The sequence below is a fragment of the Suncus etruscus genome, chromosome 12, assembly GCF_024139225.1.
Source record: "Suncus etruscus isolate mSunEtr1 chromosome 12, mSunEtr1.pri.cur, whole genome shotgun sequence".
Lineage (NCBI taxonomy): Eukaryota > Metazoa > Chordata > Mammalia > Eulipotyphla > Soricidae > Suncus > Suncus etruscus.
The window spans coordinates 67716575-67731327 of record NC_064859.1 but is presented as its reverse complement, the minus strand read 5'-3'; positions in this window follow the sequence as shown (position 1 = coordinate 67731327).

Here is a 14753-nt window from a genome sequence, read left to right as displayed (position 1 = left end):
TCCCATTTACCCTCCTCCATCTCTGTCTATAGCTTCTTGCAGTAGTTCAAGAAAAGTATTATAATTGATGGACTGATATCATCTCAATTAACTCCTTCATAGTTTACATTAGGGTCCATTTATCATATTTGTACATTGAGTTTTGTCAAATATATAACATTTTGTAACTATGTGTACAGTATCATATAGAATTGATTTGCCTTGGTGCTGGTGAGGTGGCGCTAGAGGTAAGGTGTCTGCCTTGCAAGCGCTAGCCAAGGAAGGACCGCGGTTCGATCCCCCAGTGTCCCATATGGTCCCCCCAAGCCAGGGTCAATTTCTGAGCACTTAGCCAGGAGTAACCCCTGAGCATCAAATGGGTGTGGCCCAGAAATAAACAATCAAGCAAAAAAAGATTTGGTTTGCCTCCCTACACATTCTCTGACTATTCTCTAACTCCAGGAAATGACTCATATTTTACTGTCTCCAGTTTGCATTTTTCAGAATGTCCAATGGTTGGAGTTATGCCAGATATAGTCTTTTCAGATGTCCTCCTGCACTTAAGAATATGCATTTGTGCTTCTTCCAGTTCTTTCTTCTGCATGTAATTCTATTAGTGAGCATATTATTCTATTCTCCTTTTTAGAAGCTAATAACCAAAGAGATGTATTTAGACAGCTTTTCTCCTTCAAGTAAGAGTCCAGCCCCATTTCATGAGTATAGGAATAGGTTTAAATTGCTAGACCCTGCCTTCTGACTTCCCTCTGTGATTGCCTATCCCCCAAATGTCTTTTTTTCATATACTTTTCAGATGCCTTTGTTCAGTTAGCTCTGGGTACCCTAATCTCTATCTTATTTATGGTTCTGATCACAAACTATGTATGTGTTCCTGGTTTGCAGCCCTTAGATACCTGATAAACTCTCAGTACCCAGTTACACCCTACATAGTGCTTTATATCTCTTGAGAAGGCCAAGCTAGCCACTCCCCAAGTCATAGCCTCTGTTCTCAAAGTTCCTACAAGGCTTCTGCTCTGTTAATTGCATGTTAGAGAAATCTATCAGTTGTTTCTATGGTGATATTGTCTACATAGCCAATGATGATCAATGGAAGCTTTTTCTCAGGTCAATTTTTGCTTATTTTCTCCATGTTAGGCACCTTTCTTTTTATTTGCCTTCTTCCACTTATCTTGTACATTAAATTAATTGACTGATTCCCAATTCCATGTTCCTGATACTATCCTAGTAGACATGTGGTATCTACTAAGTGTTAAGACTTTTTAAAATTACCATGTTTTAAAGCATATTATATAGAGACTGGAGAGAAAGTACAGAGGTTAAATTCTTTTTCTTGCAAATATAGGACCTTGCTTTAATCCCTTGTGCCCCAGATCCCCTGAGCATTTCTGGGAGCAACCACCTTGCACAGAGCTGGGAGTAACCCCTGAGCACTTATAGGTTTGGGCATACCTAACCCTCAACAAGAAATACTGCGTATTGAAGTAACATGTCTTTTGGGCTTATATGGTGATTACAAGAGGCTACATTAAATAGTACTTGATATTTAATATTTGGTAAGTTATTTTCTTTATGAATAATATGAAATTTTAACTAAGAGAAGTAGCATTCAAATTTAATTTGAAAAGCTCAGGCAAGAATCCTTGGAGTATGGCTGAGTGTTGAATGTCCAGTGTAGATATTCTGCCATTTACATGCAAAATCATGCATTCACATGCAAAATTACACATAAAATGTTGCCAAATACACTTATATACACATTTAAACACATGCAAACCACCTCTAAGTCCACTATCCTTTAATCTTTGCATACACATGAATAAATCTGAACATATGTATGCCTAAAATACATAAATGCACCCACAAAATATACCCATACATGCATGTCACATATAAGCACATGTGTACATATTCACACATGCGCAGGTGTTGGATTAAATGGGCTCCATCTTATTCAGAATATACTTGTAACTCATTGGTTGGAATCACATTTGAATGGAAGAATTCTTTGAATTGGTGCCTTAGACCACCTGTTCTCTACTCCAGGGTGTGGCCTGGTGCTTCCTTATAAAGACTCCAGTTTTTTCTTTCCACCACTGAGTTATCTGCTTCTTAGGAGTAGAAATCTTGCATGTGAGAGTTCTTGAACTTGTTTGTTTTCTTGTTAACCCTGTGTGCTTCTCATGTGGCCTTGGATCCAACCAGTGTTCCAGATCTTGTGTTCCCAGAGATGACTATTCCCAGAGTGAAATTTAATTCATCCTCTTGGATGTCTTACCCCTGTATTGACTATTTCCTGCATCAGCGTGTGCTACCAGACCAGCATCTCTAAGGAAAGATATTTATACGTATGAATACACTCTATAGTACAAAACTATAAAGACACAGATCCAGTCAAATTTTACTAGGTTGAACTTACTGAGCCATGAAGTTTCTAGGACAAGGAATCATGAAATTCTTAAACTTTTAACCCAGAGAAGAGTTTACATTTTATCCCCACGATTACAAAGATATCATAACAGAAGTTGGAGAATGATTGGTTTTCATGATTCCTCGTCTTTAAAGGCATTGAAGGCTACATGACCCACTGGCTCTTAACACAGCTGAACCAGAGTCCTGCAGTTTCCCACTATATAAAGGTACTGCCCAATGTCAGTTAATGTCATCTGACTATGATTTCTGCTAATTTGAAGAATTATGACCAGATGGCTAATGTGCCGGGCATTTGGCTCTAGATTACTTTAGTCTTGTGTACAAGCAACTCTGATCCCAAGGAACAAGTGAGATGACCTATTATTTCCACTTGTGTTCACTGTTCACTGAGGGGGCAATGTCTACCCCCTTCCTGTTTGAATGACCCTCTAGGCAGTGACTTATCTTTATTTTACAAATAGGAAATTCAGGGGATACTTGAAGCAGGCAAAATTGGAAAGTATGGCAGAAATTTCACAATAGGAGCTGGAGTTCAAAAGCACTGGATCAACTCAGAGCTGCCAGTGACTGTAGTCTGGATCTGGATTTCAGAATCTAGGGCCGCATTTGGGTTTGGCTTCCCCCAGATTATGTCCTATTCTCCTGGGATCTGAGAGTCCACTCTGTACCTCTCTTTAGTGCTGCCTCAGCTGATGCTACATACCTTTTTCTGGGTTCTACAGCACTAAGGCCTCACTCTGCACCATGTTTCTTGATTCAAGGTTGGATATGGTCCTCCTCTAATATTTCTGATATTTTTTCTTGTTAACCCTGTGCGCTTCTCACTTGGCCTTGGAACCAGCCAGCAATCCAGATCTTGTGTGCTCAGAGATGGCTATTCCCAGAGTAAAATTTAATACATTCTCTTGGATATCTAAGACTTTTCACATAGCCAGAAAAACAGGTGCTTGGGTGATTTTAATGACACTGACAGTACTTGAATAACACCCTCAAAGGAGGAAGACAGAATGGTGGCACTTAATGGCAAAGAGGGTCAGTGATTTCTTCACTTTCCCAACTAGGCTATTTCCTCTCTCAAGATTTTTTCTGTGATAGTTGTTTCTGTCATTCAGTGTGCACAGGTAAGACAAGGGATAAACCCAGATGAATTGGGGATGAGGCACTAAGGAATCCTGGGTTGACTCCAAGGAGGACGTTTCTAGAACCAGCAAGCAGGAGTTTATTCTGTGTGGTTGCATACAAGTCTACAGAAAAACCCTGGTCAACTTCTTTTTTTTTCTTTTCCTTTTATATTTATTTTATTTTATTTTATTTTTGGTTTTTGGGCCACACTGGTGACACTCAGGGATTACTCCTGGCTATGTGCTCAGAAATCAGTCCTGGCTCAGGTACCATATGAGATGCTGGGGATCGAACCCAAGTTTGTCCTGGGTAGCCATGTGCAAGGCAAATGCCCTACTGCTGTGCTATCACTCGGGCCCAGGTAACCTATTTTCTGTTAAGAAAACACGGGAATAGAAAATGTGAGGTATCAAAACCTCAACAAAAGAGGGTTAGAAACAGAATTTAATTGAATGAGAGAAAAATCAGAGAGGCTATGGACCTTACAGCCAGCCCCCTAGGCTGAAATAGGAGAGAGAACGCCAAGGTTGGGACCAGGATAGGAGTCAGCCATGGAAAGCACCAGAGTAAGGGAAACAGTAAACAGAAGCAGCAAAAGGCAACAGGAACAGGGAGTCTGCCAAATAATTTTTCTAACTATTTGGCAGGGACCATCCAGCAGAAGCAACCTGACAGGGGTGCGACCACTCCTAGCAAATTAGCCCTGGCTTTATATACCCTAGGCCAACTGCCCTCCATTGGTAGTTACAAGGGGCAGGCCCCTGGTAATTGACACCTTTAGCTTAAAGGGACAGTTGCCTGCTTGTGGCTGACCAGGGCCATAAGAGTCTCTGTTTCCTTATATAAGGAACTGACTGGCCACTCAGCCAAGAGAGACAGAACTATATTGGTTAAAGCAGTAACCCAGAACCAACTAACTGCTGCCAGCATAGGAAATGTCCAAAGTCATTTCAAAGCAGCAGAGAAACTAAGTATTGTCCCTACTCCCACCCCAGGGTAATCAGAAGCTTTTCCTCCTCTGACAGTATGGCACTTGTCTTGAGTCCTGAAGGAAGCAGATCTGTACAGATTCTTTTCTTATCTGACTCCTGAAAGGGATTATTTTCACAGCTAAATCAATATCTAAGGTGGGGAAACAGGAAAATAAGGTAGCAGTTAATGGATATCTTTGTGTGTCTAAGTTTGGGTCATCTTCTCTCATTTATTCTCACCACATCTTTGACACAGGCATATCTTCCCCTATATTTTAAGACAAGGAAGTGACAGTTTTGAAAACTTTGGTGGTTTAACAAATCTCATAGCTGGTGAATGGCAGCCATTATTTTAAAATGAGATCTATTGTCTTGAGAAATTTTAAGCAATTCCCAGTCAGCTTCATGCATTCTTCTAAGAAGTCAGCATTTTTCCTAGAGTAAAATCCATGCAGACTCTACATATTTTTTTTTACTAAAAATGATTCATTCACATGAAGACATAGAAACAGGAGATTTGGCAGAGAGCAAGGGCCAGCTCTTGAAAACTCTGTACTTGGAGATTTCCTAGGCATAGTGGTCTTCCTGCTAACTAGGACTCCCAGGTCCTTGATTACAGCCATAATATTCTAATTTCAAAGTTTATAACCTCCTTAGAGAATATCAAGGACATATATATATATATATATATATATATATATATATATATATATATATATATATGTATATATATATATATACTCTCAGGCAGTTAAAAAGAAGTTAAACTCATATGAAAGAAGGTGGATTGTAGGATTAAAATAGTAAAGAGATAAAAAGGAACCACAAGCAAGGAAGTAACTAAAACAGAAGTAAAGACACAGTTTGACAGTGATTTGCCACACACACAAACACAAAGAAACCCCAAGACCCAATAAAAAGAATCAAAGCTGGGCGATAATTGAAGCAACAAGATCATGTAGTATTGGATAATAACCCAAAGTATAGTGGCCAGAGTAATAGGTAGGGAAGGTAGGACATTTTCCTTTCACACAGGCAACCCACATTCAATCCCAGCATCCCATATGGTTCTCTGAACCTACCAGGAGTTATTATTAAGTGCAGAGTCAGGAATTCAGAACTCCTGAATGTTGCCAAGTGTGGCCCATAAGCCAAAAGAAAGTATAAAACATAAATTCTGAAGTTAAATTGATATAAATTAATGTTTGAGTAAATGGAAGATAGACCAATATCTCATGAAGATAAATTTCAACTCATGGGGTTTCATTAGGAAGTTGTGATCAAACTTACCCCCTATGTGTGAGCGATATGAAGAGTGGCTCCAAAGAGGACAGAAGGGACTAGAGATTTCATCACAGCTGAATAGATCAGGTCAACACCATCAGGCTTGAGTCATGTTGTTAGTTCATGGTCTGGCTAAGAGGAGGTGAAAAAACACCATTTTCCCTCTATTCCCCAGGCATAATACCTAAGACAACCATGAGCACAGCTACCAAAGAAATGTCAATGAGTAAAAGTCATGAAACACTTGACTGGCACTCTTGAACATCATTAAGGCTGGAAAAGAAAATGTAATGTGGAGAAACTATCACAATCTGGGAGCTCCTGATGTACCATGTCTAAAATATGTGATCAGGGCTCTAAGCACAGAATGAGATATTAGCTAAAGACTTAGGAGATTTCAATTGAGTTTGGCTTTGGTTCAGAATGTTATATTGGTGATCACATGCCAAGCCTGGACCTCAGCTAGACTCAGTCACTGGCAGCATATCATCCTCTGAGCATTGTTGGGTGCATCCCAGGAGGCCTATGAGCACTACCAGGGTGAATGGGGGTAATCTCTGATACTTCAGAGCCTGAGTGCTGGTTTAGAAAAATAGAGAATAGTGGGCAAGGAAATGAGTCAAATGAGAGAAAAATTGATTGAAGGAACAAGACTGACAACATGCTCTCTTTCTTCCCTGACTCTGACTCTGTGTGGTGGATGGGGACTTCCAACAAACATTAAGTATTCAAGGAGATGTTGAATGAAATGCTGGCAAGTTCTGGAAAGAAAATGGTATCAAGTTGTCTAAGGGATGACTCAGAGGCTCACTCAGGTCTAGGAGCAAGTGAGAGTCAATCATGGCATCAGGTTGAATGTATTAATTCTATGAGACATGATGTGGTGTCCAGTGAGTGTATCAAGAAGTTTGAAGGGAACATAAAGCAATTTGTTCTGAGGTATTGAGATGAATGGAGATAGAGAAAGAAGGTACTGGAAGATGAATAGCTAATAAGAAGCAGAAAGGCAAGCTACAAGTGCATATGGTAAGGACGTTGAAGCAGTATAGTACTTCTGTTAAGAGTGGAGTGACACGTGAACATCTTGCTAGTGATGCAAGTCCAAGTGTAGGCATCAACTGCAAAGCAGACACAAGGCTCAGGATTGAGGGTGATGAGGCAGGCATGGGTGTATGGGATGAGGGTGGAAGGCAGATGCAGGCAGTGGTGGTGAGAGTAGTGAAGCAGGTTCAACTGGGAAGAAGAGTGGTAATGCAGATATGCAAGCATGTGACAAGGTTGAGTTCTTTAGACTTCAAGTTGAAGTTTATTCAGTTTATCCTACTTCCTCTGAAATCTGTGTTGACCTCCCTTTGCTATAGAGGGTGGTGAAAGGGGTAAAACACTTTTCTGAATTTATCTATTTCCAGTCAGCTGGTTGTTTGCTGACCCACCAATGACATAGGATAATGTTTCAGGTCAGTCCAGTTCCCTTAGAAAGAGCTGAAAGGTTGACTCAGACTGAGTAAGAAATAATAAATCACTGCCATTTTAAAATATAAAATCTGTGGAGTGGTTTGTTAGGCTGCGGTAGTCAAATGACCTATATACACAAGAAGTTGGGACAGAAAGAATTGTAGGTCACAGTAAGAATTTTGTATTTTATCCTAAGGGCAAAGGGAAGGCAGTGAAGGATTTATGCAGTGAAGCAATATGATTAAATTGGCATTCTAGAAAGATAATTTTCTGAGCAGTCAGAGCAGCAACTGTGCAGGGGGCTCTCATTTTTAATTCACAACTGACATCCTCAATGTGTCTCTAGGAAGCAATACCTGGCCACTCTGTCTCTGTTGGTTGATCAGGTGTTCCTCAGCCAACTTTTATCTTTCTAACTTTTAGGTCATTGCATTTTAGGGTGCTGTTGGATCTTACTTAAATAGATATTGTCCTCAATCCTACAAAAATGATAGAATATTTATTCATTTTACTAATCTATATAGATTACTATACATACATACAGTTACCTATCTTTATACTCACAGTCATCTAGGCAGCACCCACCCATGATCTACTCATCAATCCATCCTTCCACCCACCTATTCATTTACATTGCCTCCTTTTACTGGGAATACTATTTTTATGGGTCTAGGTAAGTGAAATCTATCCCCTTCAGACTTGTTCCATAGATTTTACATACTCATCTTCATGACATGATTTTCTGGGCATTCACCACTCTAACTCAGCATTGCCAGTTTTATCCCTCTATTGTTTTATTTCCAATAGACTATAAACATGATTTATTTCTTTATCCTTTAAAGAACTGCCCTTGACTTTTCCTTGTCCTCCAGCTAACAGCCCGTTTATCTATTCCCCTTGAAAGAACTATATTCTATTTCTCCTCTTCCAATAATACATCAAAAGAAAAATTATTTTGGTCCATTTTCAAGCCTAGGTCAGTAATTATGTTAATTATGTATGTAGTAAATATTTAGTAAATAAATCACTAACTGAATGGAAATGTACATTTGTTGAGAATCTACTGTGTGGGCTATGTGACAATGTCAAAATTCCCAATTTTTTGCTATCACCAATAGTTGAAGAAGGCAAAGGATTAATGGCCTTTATGTGGTGGAAAAGTTCAAATAACCGTGATGCCAAACAAGATAGATAATGTCATGCAAGGTTCTTCTTTTCCTTATTCTCCTGACTGATTGAAAATGAGGTCTAGCAGAAGTGATGCCATCTTTGTTTGAAACTCACTTGCTGCTGGAGACTATTTTAAATGTTAGTAGAGCTCTGGACATTTCAGCAATGTGGTGATTTGCTCATTATTGGTGTTTGATGAACCTCTCTGCCTTAAGACTTCTCATCAACAGTTAGAAGGCTTGGCATCAGCTTTCAGCTCCAATATGATACTGATTCATCTCTGGGGTCCTGGAATATCATCTGGTCAGTCACTAGCCTCCTTGGCCTTCTGCTCCTTCCAGGAGCCTCCATGTTCTTTATTCAGGTCTGTAAGTCTCTGTGCAGCCTGGCTTTGAAATAAAGTCATCAGAGTGCCTCAGTCCCAAATCTGAGCTGGAGGGAGAACCACACTGAATATTTAATTAATTCTCTGGTGGCTCCTGCAGAGCCCTGCCCAGGTCAAGGTCAGTTCTGTGCCCAGCTGAGTTCTTCTATAATCACAGCCTTCACAATCTTCTCCAATGGTTCAAAAGGAGGCTCAATTTTCACCCCATTAATATTAATTCATTTGCTGTGGGGGCTTGTTCTGATGACATATTTTCTTGTTAAATATTCATTGCTGGAGCAAGCAGTGCTGTGCAGACTAACTATTACTGGGGAAAATTGGAACAAATCACCATTAGTTGCTATTGACAATTGTCCCTGATTTGTTTCTCTGCCCTTTGATATATATATATATATATATATATATATATATATATATAGAGAGAGAGAGAGAGAGAGAGAGAGAGAGAGAAAGAAAGAGAAAGGAGACACAGAAACAGAGAGAACCAGAGCCAGAGAGAGCATCACCTGCCAGAGAATATCTGACAGGGCCTCGCTGATTGTCCTTGGAGTCCCCCTTACATAAGCCAAAAGCCCTAGGATCATGACACACCTCTGAATTGAGCACAGACATGTAAGTCTCACAATGAAGGTTTCTTCCCTCTTGCGTACACATTTGCCTGGTGGGCTTGCAAATAAAGGATTTTTTCAGATAGAAGAATTTTATAGACCAAACTTTCATTTTGCAGATAAAGGACTGAGATTGAGAAATATGGGGAAGAAGAATCAAAGTTATGTATTAGCTCGGAGCTGGGAGAAATATTTATGGCATTGACTACTTACTCATAACTCAAAACATGTAATCTACATTCTGCAATTTACTCTTATTTTGTAATGGTTAGTCTCACAAGGATCTAACAAGTCAAACTGCTCATCAAATTATTTCAGATAACAGTCAATCAACAGGACTGAATTAGCCACATAGAAGGATTATAGACTGTTTTAGACATGGTAGAAGAGTTCTTGGCGTTATTCATTGAAAAGTATAGTACTATCCAAAGAATACTGAGTGCATGCATTATAACTGGTTCAATGTGATTTACTGATACACTTGTACTCAATTCTGCTTCACTTATAGTTAGATTCCATTTCCTGCCTCCAAAGATTATAATACCATGGGATAGTTGAGAGAAATTTGAGAAAATATTTCTTCTGGGAAATAAATGTAATATTCTGGTGCTAAGAATCAGTTGCCCTACATATTGGATCACTGCCATTCTTTTTTTATATTTTTATTTAAACATCTTGATTACAAATATGATTGTGATTAGGTTTCAGTCATGTAAAGAACACCTCCCTTCACCAGTGCATCATTCCCACCACCAATCTCCCAAATCTCCCTCCTCCCCACCCCACCCCCAACTGTACTCTAGATAGGCTTTCCAGTTCTCTCATTTATTCACATGTTTATGGTAGTTCTCTGTGTAGTTACTTTTATAACTGCACTCACCACTCTTTGTGGTGATCTTCCTGAAGTGAGCTGAAATTTCCAGTCCTCCTCTCTTTGTCTCTGAGAATTATTGTAAAAATGACTTTTATTTTTCTTAAAACCCATAGATGAGTGAGTGACTTATTTCACTCAGCATGATAGATTTCATGTACATCCATGTATAGGAGAATTTTATGACTTCATCTCTTCTGACGAGATCACTGCCATTCTTATTTTTGGCCTAATACTTGTTTAACTTGGGGCCATTCTTCTCTCAATATATTTGTAACTTTTACTAGAACTAATGAAAAGAACTCAGAGAAAAGTTGCTCCTTGAAATAAATAGAGGGGACAGGTTTAGGTGTATAAACAACAAATTAGTGCTCTTGTCTGTTTACATACTGTTTTCTTTTTTTTTTTTTTTTTGTTTTTTTTGTTTTTTTGGGTCACACCCGGCAGTGCTCAGGGGTTATTCCTGGCTCCAGGCTCAGAAATTGCTCCTGGCAGGCACGGGAGACCATATGGGACGCCGGGATTTGAACCGATGACCTCCTGCATGAAAGGCAAACGCTTTACCTCCATGCTATCTCTCCGGCCCCTACATACTGTTTTCAACTGTCTTTTTCAATATCTGTTTACATACTGTTTTCAGTTGTTTTTTTCATATCTCTTCAAAATGACCACAGATATCCAGAATCAGAGGGCCAGATGGAGGTGGAATTTCAAGATTTTTCTCATTGGTACCTAAAAATTTGCCTTTTCTACAATTTAATATCATTATGAGAGATAAACACACTCCCCATAGTCAAAAGAAAACAAAAGTCAAATAAACAGAAGAAACAGGGCTTTCAAATTGTGATTCATTTTTTCATTGCTTATCATTTTTTCTCTGTGATTATTATTGACTCTGCTGGAAATTTTTCTTATGGAACTTCTAAGGTTGTCTATTGTGGAAAATACTATCCGGATTTGATGTATCAACTTGGAATTGGATATTTCTCTATTTGGATATTTCTTTATTTCTCTAATGATTCTCCATGGCTTTAAGGCTACAGGTCTTCAAAAGCTCTACTAGTGTTATATCCATTTGTCTTATTTTTTACTTTATAGAGCCTTCAGTATCATTACCTAAGCTCAAATGTTGCCATGTATTTTGAGCACAGATGGTCTTAGGTACCCAACTTCATTATCTGGCCTGAACAGACCTGGTTCAATTTATGGCATCCCATATTGTCCCCCCACGCCCCAGGCCTTCCAGGAGTGATTTCTGAGTGCAGAACTAGGAGTAATCCCTGAGAGCCAAAGGGTGTAACTCTAAAACAAACAAAAAATATACAGTAACTGCATCTATCTAGGTTGATTTAAAATATATCTCCTAGAAATGAACCATGCAGTGTTTGTCTTTTCATAAATGACCTCAGTTTATTTCACTGAGCATAGTCTACTTATACACTCCATATCAGGTTTCAGAATTTCCTTTTACTTTATAACCAAATAATGTATCTTTGGATGAATATAGGACCCTCTGTCTTCTTTTTCTCTATTCATTCATCAGTGGACACTTGGATTGCTACTATATATTGATGATAGGGAATGAAGCTCTTAGGAACATGAACTGCAAATCTCTTTGCAATCTTATTTTCAAAGCATTTATATGTATTTAGCCAGAAAGAAAATTTTCTGTATCACTGGATCACAATATAAAAATTTCATTTTTAAAAAACAGTTTATTTTATTGAAACCATTGTAATCTCTGGAGTCCTTTATAGTTGAATTTTAGATATAAGTGAGTCAGGACCATCCCCACCAATGTGGCCTTTCCTCCAACAATGATCCCAGAGTACATCCTATACCACTACTCTTTGCCCCCTGGCCTGCCAGTATAACAGGTACCTTTAAATTTAGACTGTTAAAATTTAGGTCTCTTGATTCTATTGTCATTTACTTTGGCTTGGATATTTAGTTCTGCCATTATTTTTTTCTCTACCAATGAATCTGAGACCACTTGGCCCATGGTCCCCTTCCATCTTTTTCTTTCTTCTTAATTTTATAGAAAAATGCAGAAATATGTGGTAAACAAAGTAATGCATGTCCCAAGGTTCTATGAAAAAGACAGGAGCCTCTATTTAAAAGTTAAGAAATAAAAAAGTAATAAAAAAGATAAACAAAAGAAAAAGGGGGTATATGTGGCAGGTTTTTTTGTTTGTTTTGCTTTATACGTTTTGCATAGGTGCAGCAAAATTTGGGTAAAATAGAAAAAAACCTTTGGTAGGAGACCCTACTCATGAAGCATCCTGCCATAAGACGAACTATAGGCTCTGGGCATACTAAATTGTCTAAGCCCAAAGTCTTTCCAGTAAAAGTTCTTTTCAATCACGGTTCTCACAATTAAGTTTCTATAATTACCCTGGTTTTTGTACAGATCCTATGTAGATGTCATGGTGTCACAGAGCATTTTCTAGTTCACCTCACCTTTAGGAGCCAATGCAGAGAATCCTGCCCAACTGATGAATTTGTGTAATTTTTTTCACAAGTGCACAAGGTTGACACCACTTCTTTTCAAATTTCTCTACTTATTCACTCCACACTTGGTATGTTCTGATTTCTCTGTTAGTGTAACCATCCCAAAGGGTGTAAGGAGCATTGGAGGACCCAGATGGGTGTGTTGAAACCAGTTTCTTGGCAGGCAAGGAGTCCAATTGGAATAAATTTGTGAGTGGAAGACTCAGAGTCTGAGATGCTGACACATTCTTTAACCCACACCAAGTCTGTGAAGTGGATGTGAAGATATAGGTAACAAAAAACCAAAAAAGAGTTTGGCTCTATCCCACATACTTAAATAAGTCATTCATAGTTATTTAAATTTAAAATTTATGATTTATCCAAATTACACTTGATATTTAAAACTTTTAAAAATTATTTTAGCAGACTTTATTGTTGAGGCAAAGATTTCAGACCTCAATCTTTTGAGGGGTTTTTTGGTTTATTTTTGGCCCATTCCTGGAAGTGCTGGATTACTGGTCCCACCCTAATTCATACTTCACCCTAGGAGTGGAGTACTGGTGATGGGATTATTGGATTATTTCCTATTTGGTATTCCTCTCCTACCCTAAAGTGTTCTTGTCAATAAAAGCAGGGGTCTGAAGAAGGCAGGCGCTCTTTCAGGCTTCCTCTAAATTGCTTTCCTTCTTAGAAGCAAAAGGCTTGTGTGATGGAATTCCTTGTTTGAGTGCTGGATTTCCTGAACCTATTCTTGTACATTTTCACTATGTGGATAATTTCCCCACGTCAGTGTTTTTTTTTCCAGATTTGTGTCTCATCAGATCCTCAATCTGGAGCCTGGGGCTTCTCTTATATAAAAGAACTCAGGGCTTAGTTATGGCTCTGAGCACAAGAATCTCTCTTAGCATGGTTCAGGAGATTATATAGAGTGCTGAGAATTGAACTCATGCTGGTGCATGCAAAACAAGCATCCTATTTGATGTACTATCTTTGGCTCACAGCCTTCTCTTGATGGCTATATGTTTATGAAACACTGGAAGGACGATAGTTTCTATCAGCTGTAAGGTTGGCTTCCATGCAGTGTTCTGGACTATGGGTAAATAGGTAAAGAAATATGGTTTACTGTTTGTCCCCAAATGGCATTACTGTTAAAGCATAAAAACTGGAGATGAATGATCTGAACTTATGTGGTACAGTGTGACTCCTGGAGGTTAGTGGAGCAGAATAAATGAGTTTCAGTGGACTCCACACCAGATAGATGGAGTGAGCTCTGTGAGAGACTTGGAGAAGCAATGGGCCTTCATTGAAATGGAACCCCTTATATCAAGTGGAGATTAGACCAGAAAGTTCTTTATGAAGACTTTATATATATCATATATTTGTCAAATATATAATTGTGGGGTATTTGCTCATAGCACCAACTAATTTTGCTTCATATATATTTGAAAAGAGAAACCAATCATAGAGGAGTTCTCAGAATCTTATCCTAGCTCCACTAGCACCTAGCTGTGTGATGCTGAACCAATGATCCAAATCCTCCAAATCTCTGGTCCACATCATGGAAGCGAAAATGGGAGTAGCACAGGCTAGGATTATTCTCATTAGGATAAATCAGTGCTTCTCAATTATTTTCTGTCATGCCCCCCTAGGAAGAAGAAAACATTTTTCGCGCCCCCCCCCCGAGAGACTGTAAATAGTATCTTTATTTAAAAACAACTTTAACATGCAAAACAAAAATATATAAAATAATTTGAGCTGATTTTTTAATCAGAGGTGATGTCTGGATTAATGGCTACAATGAACACGTTTTGCAATGCATAGCTTTTCGAAGCGGGGTTTGAAGCAGGACACAGCAACTCTCAGCTCCAGAGACATACAGAGACATAAACAGGGGGCTTAGCTTGTTATGGCAGTGTTTGCCAAGTCAAACGCTTCCCCCTTTACAGAGCCTCGCGCTCTCCCTAGGGGGC